Raw genomic sequence first — 6,405 nt, forward strand, 5'->3', positions numbered from 1 at the left:
TGTGTGAATTGCTCCTAGGCCGTGGGTATCAAAGGACCACATCAGCTTTTATTTCCCTGGTCTTCAGAAACATCAGTATCAATCCCCATCAAATTAGTTGGGGAAAGTATTGACTTTGTCTACAGTGTATTACTGTATATTAAACTGGAAACAGTCCATTAAAGGATTTTTTTTTACAAATTTATTTTGGATTAAAAATATTGACACCAATCAGTTTTTAGACCAGGTTGTAATTTTTCAATAGAAAGAGTCTTTGTATCACACTGAGGTGTCTTGCAAAGCTGCAATAAGGTGAGAAAGAGCGCTCTGTGTGAAGACGGTGTATGTGAGGGTTCTGGGCCTTGCGCCTGTGCAGTACCCTGTGTTCCTGTGCTGTTATCTCCTGAGCATGAAAACTGATCATTATTCAATTTGTATTTCCTTGGTACATATTTTAACAACAACACAATCATTGACTTTACAATTCAGAAATAAAGTTTGGCAACGCCTATTTTGTAAACAAGTTAATTTTATAATGTATAAACAAAAGTTACTCTAACCTTGACTTGTTATTTGCACTTTCATAGTCTATACGTGATACATTCCCATTTTATATATAGTAGGATTCTACAAACGTGTAGATGTTTGGCCAACTGAATGCTGTTAATAATATGTAAAATTCTTTGATTAAACATTTATTACTTAAACTTAAAAAAAATAAAAGTAGTAGTTGGGCTGGGGCACTGGAGTGGCTCATTCAGTTAAGTGTCAAACTTCAACTCAGGTCATGATCTTGCAGTTCTGAGTTGAAGCCCCACGTTGGGCCTTGTGCTGACAGCTCGGAGCCTGGAGCCTGCTTCAGATTCTGTGTCTCCCTCTCTACCACTTGTGCACGCTCACTCCCTCCCTCTTTCTCTCTCTCAAAAATAAATAAGCATTAAAAAAGTAGTAGTTGGGATATTTGAGATCTATATATGTATATATATCAAATTATATATATATAATTTTGCTTGTCAGATCTTCAGTCTTAGAAGAACTTAAACTTTTCCTTTCACAAAAGTCTGGGAATCTATTATTCATCCCCATTGGTTTACCCAGCTTGATCAACTGATGTCCAGAAAAAAATGATACTTGACAAAGTAGGAGTATATTTTATCCTGGGATGAGAGTCATTTTATCAACTAATATGCACAAAGTTCCATAAGATCACATGGATTATTTTATACAAGTCCCAGAAGCCAAAAGTCTTATCAAACCTATATGAAAACTTCTAATCTTATGAAAATAAAGAGTCCAATTGTACTCTGAAATTCTGTAGACTCACTTTGATCATAGATGATAAATTTTATCAGTCCTAGGAGCCTTCAGCCAGTATCTTAAGTCAAATAAAATCTATGGATATTTCTCTTATTTGTTTTCCAGTGATTCTATCTAGCAAAGCCCCTTTCCTATTTCTTATCTCAGACAATAGTTTAGAATAACTGATATTTCAAAAAAAATAATTATGCTTTATTGATAAAATGGCTACTTTCAAGGATCATTCTACTATTATCATCAGTCTTCATAATACTTGCTTTTATATAACTCATTTGTAAATGAAAGTGGAATTTGAGTACATGTGATTCGTTAAACTTAAATTGTATCCAGAACCCTAGCTATAGGAGACTGGGAAATGTAGTTTTAAGATTCCATTCTCTGCAGCTAAAACAGGACTCAAATGGATGTTGAACAAGCCAACTCATTAAATCACTAAAAGGAACACAATTGTCATTTTTTACAGATCATATGTTGGTCAACACAGAAAATCCCAGAGGAGCAACTATAAATCTAGTAATATATATATACAGTCATTCACAAATAGATAATACAATATATTAAAATTACTTATATTCTTGTACAGAAAATTAATCAATTGGTAATGGTAATAAGGGGACCATATTCACAAATGCAACAAATATTTTCAATATTAAGGAATAAAATTTAAAATATATATCCAACATCATATCAAAATAAGTCATGAAGAATAAAAAATTTTAAAAAGGGGGGCACCTGGGTGGCTCAATGGGTTAAATGTCTGACTTCGGCTCATGTCATGATTTCACGGTTTGTGAGTTCGAACCCCACATCAGGCTCTGTGCTGACAGCTCAGAACCTGGAGCCTGCTTTGGATTCTATGTGTCTCTCTCTCTCTGTTCCTCCCCCTCTCACATTCTTTCTCTCTCTGTCTCTTTGTCTCTCTCTCATAAAAGGAATATGATTAAAAATTAAAAAAATAAGTTATAAAAGGTACTTAAAATAGCAATACATGAAGATAGAGTATATTTTCCTAGAAGGAAAGAAGGAATAACACAAAGATCATCCCCATTTCTTTTGTTGTGGTGGTGGTGGTAGTGGTATTTGTTATTCCACTTACATTTTCTTTTATTTTTCAAAGTTTTTATATAAATTTCATTTAGTTAACTTACAGTTTAATATTAGTTCCAGGTGTATGATATAGTGATTCAACACTTCTATACTTCATCCAGCGTTTAACAATATAAATGCATTCTTAAATCCCCATCATCTATTTAACCCATCCCCTCACCTTGTTTCTGCTAATCATATATGTGTTCCCTGTAATTTAGTCCACCTCTCTCTCGTTTGTTTTTTTCCCTTTGATCATTCCCCCCCCCATATGAGTGAAATAGTGTGGTATTTGTCTTTCTCTGGCTGACTTTCTTCTCTTAGCATTATATGCTCTAGCTCTATCCATGTCCATGACAATATTTCATTCTTTTTTATGGCTGAGTAATAGTCCATCATATATGTATGTGTATTTCTTTATCCGTTCAACTACCGATGACCCATTTGGGCTGTTTTGATAATTTAGCTATTACAAATAATGCTTCTATAAACATCGAAGTGCACATAACCCTTCAATAAGTATTTTTGTATTTTGGGAATAAATACTCAGTACTGTGATTACTGGATCATGGAATAGTTCTATTTTGAAATTTTTAAGGAAAATCCATAATGTTTTGCACAGTGACTGCACCAGTTTGTTTTCCCACCAATAGTGTACAAAGGTCCCGTTTTCTCCACATCTTCACCAATACCTGATATGTCTTCTATTGTTGATTTTAACAGCTTTGACAGGTGTGAGGTGATATTTCATTGTAGTTTTGATTTGCATTTCCTTGAAGATTAGTGATCATGAGCATCTTTTCTTGTGTCTGTTGACTCTCTGTATGTCTTTTTTGGGAAAATGCCCATTGATGTTTTTGCATTCTTAGATTATTTGGGGGGGGTTAGTTTTATAAGTTCTTTCTATATATTGGATACTAATGGTTTACCAGATATGTCATTTGCAAATATCTTCTACCATTCAGTAGGTTCCCTTTAGTTTTGTTATTTGTTTTCTTCCCTGTGCAGAAGCTTTCTATTTTTATGTCATACCAATAGTTTATTATTTTGTTTCCCTTCCCTCAAGAAACACCTAGAAAGAAACTACTATAGCCATTGTCAAAGAAGTTACTCCTTATGCTGTCTTCTATGATTTTTTTTTTGGTTTCAGATCTCAGATATATGTCTTTAATCCATTTTGAATTTATTTTTGTATATGGTGTAAGATAGTGGTCCACTTGTACTTTTTGCCATGTTGCTCGCTAGTTTTTTCAACACCATTTTATGAAGAGACTGTATTTTCCCATTGCATATTCTTCCTTTTTTCCTACATTTTTATTTTATTTTATTTTATTTTATTTTATTTATTTTATTTTATTTTATTTTATTTTGTTTTGTTTTGTTTTTATTTTTATTTTTTATTAATAGTTTATTGCTAAGTTGGTTTCCATATATCACCCAGTGCTCTTTCCCACAAGTGCCCCCTTCCATGACCATCACCCCCCATCCCCTTTCCTGTTCTCTCTTCAACCCTCAGTTTGTTTTCAGTATTTGAGTCTCTAATGATTTGCCTACCTCCTTCTCCCTAACTTTACCCCCCGCTTCCCCTTCCCTTGGTCCCTTGTTAGGTTTCTCCTGTAAGACCTATGGGTGGAAACATATGGTATCTGTCCTTCTCTTCTTGACTTATTTCGTTTAGCATGACACCCTCGAGGTCCATCCAATTTACTACAAATGGCCATTGTATATTCTTCTTATGGCTTTGTCAAAGATTCTTGAGCATATAATTGTAGATTCCTTTCTGAATATTTTTGTGCTATATTAATCCATGTCTCTGTGCCAGCACTATACTGTTTTTGATAACGATAGTTTTGTGATAATAACCTAAAGTCCAGCATAATGATGCCCCCAGTTTGTTTTTCTTTTTCCAGTTTGCATTGACTCCTTAGGTCCTTTGTGGTTCCATACAAACTCTAGGATAGTCTCTTCTAGCTCTGTGAAAAATGCTGTTGGTATTTTGATAGATATTGCACTAAATCTGTAGAATCTTTTGGGTAGTATAGATATTTTAATAATATTTGTTTTTCCAATAAATAAGCAGGGAGTGTATTTCCATTTCTTCAGGTCATCTTCATTTCCTTTCATTGGTGTTTTATAATGTTCAGAGTGGAGGTTTTTCCCCTGTTTGGTTAAGTTTATTCCTAGATATTTTATTGTTTTTGGTGCTATTGTAAATGGGATCAATTTATTAATTTCTCTTTCTGCTTGTTCATTATTAGTGTATAGAAATGCAATTAATTTTTGTACATTGATTTTGTAACCTGTGATTTTACAGAATTCGTGTTTCAGTTCTGGCAATTTTTTTTTTTGATGGGGTCGTTTGGGATTTTATGTATAGAGTATGATATCATCTGTAAATAATGAAACTTTTACTTCTCCCTTGCTGATTTGGATATAATTTATTTCTTTTTTTCCCTACTGATAATGATATTAGCTGTGGGTTTTTCATACACGGACTTTATTATGTTGAGGTATGTTCCCTCTAAACCTACTCTGTTGAGGGTTTTTATTATGAATCAATGTTGTACTTTGTCAAATAAATGCTTTTTCTGCATGTGTTGATATGATCAGATGGTTTTTATCCTTTCCTTGATTTGCAAATATTTAACCACCCTTGCAACCCAAAATAAATCCCACTTGATCATGGTGAATTATTCCTTAAATATACTATTAGATTTTGTTTGCTAGTATTTTATTGAGAATGTTGCATCTATGTTTATTAAGGATATTGGCCTGTAGTTCACGTTTTTGGTGGTGTCCTTATCTGGTTTTAGAATCAAGGTAATTCTGTCCTCATAGAAGGAATTTGTAGGTTTTCCTTCCTTTTCTATGTTTTAGCATAGTTTGAGAATAGGTATTAACTCTTCTTCAACTTTTGGTCTTATTCACCTGTGAAGCCTTCTGGTCTTGGACTTTTGTTTGTTGAGAGATTTTTGATTACAGATCAAATTTTTTTTTTTTTTTTGCTGGCTATTAATCTGTTCATGTGTTTTATTTCTTCCTGCTTCAGTTTGGGTAGTTTATATATTTCTAGAAACTTATGTATTTCTTCTAGATTGTCCAATTTGTTGACATATAGCTTTTCATAATGTTCTCCTACAATTGTTTGCATCTTTGTGGTGTTGGTTGTTATTTCTCATCTCTCATTTGTGATTTTATTTATTTGGATACTTTCTCTTTTCCTTTTGATAAATCTGAATACAGGTTTACCAATTTTATTAATTTTTTCAAAGAACCAGCCCCTGCCTTTAATGATCTATACTATTATTTGTGTCTATGTAATATATTTCTGTTCTAATCTTTATTATTTCCTTCCTTCTGCTGACTCATGACTTTTTTTCTTATTCATTTTTAGCTTCTTTAGGTGTAAGGCTGGGTCGTTTATTTGAGAATTTTTTGCTTTTTGAAGTAAACCTGAATTTCTATATACTTCCTCTTAAAACAGCTTTTTCTGCATCTCAAAAGTTTTGGACAATTGTGTTTTCATTTTCATTTGTTTCCATGTGTTTTTTTAAATTTCTTTTTTGATTTCTTGATTGACCCATTGATTATTTAGTAGCATATTATTTAACCTTCATGGATTTGTGGCCTTTCTAGATTTTTTTTCTTGTGGTTGACTTCTAGGTTTATAGTGCTGTGGTCAGAAAACATGCAGGATATGACTTCAATCTTTTTGTATTTTTGACGCACATTTTGTGACCTAATATGTGATCTATTCTGGACAATATTCCTTGTGCACTTGAAAAGAACGTGTAAAAGGCGAATGATTTAAACGATCTGAAGAGAAAAGAAAGTTGGGGGAAAAGAGGGACACAAATCATAAGAGACTATTGAATACTGAAAATGAACTTAGGGCTGAAGGGGAAGGGGGAGGGGGAAGGAGGTGATGGTCATGGAGGTGGGGCACTTGTGGGGAGAAACACTGGGTATTATATAAAAACCAATTTGACAAAAAACTATTATTAAAAAAAAGAGTGTGTATTC

Source organism: Suricata suricatta, chromosome X (genome assembly GCF_006229205.1).
Source record: "Suricata suricatta isolate VVHF042 chromosome X, meerkat_22Aug2017_6uvM2_HiC, whole genome shotgun sequence".
Lineage (NCBI taxonomy): Eukaryota > Metazoa > Chordata > Mammalia > Carnivora > Herpestidae > Suricata > Suricata suricatta.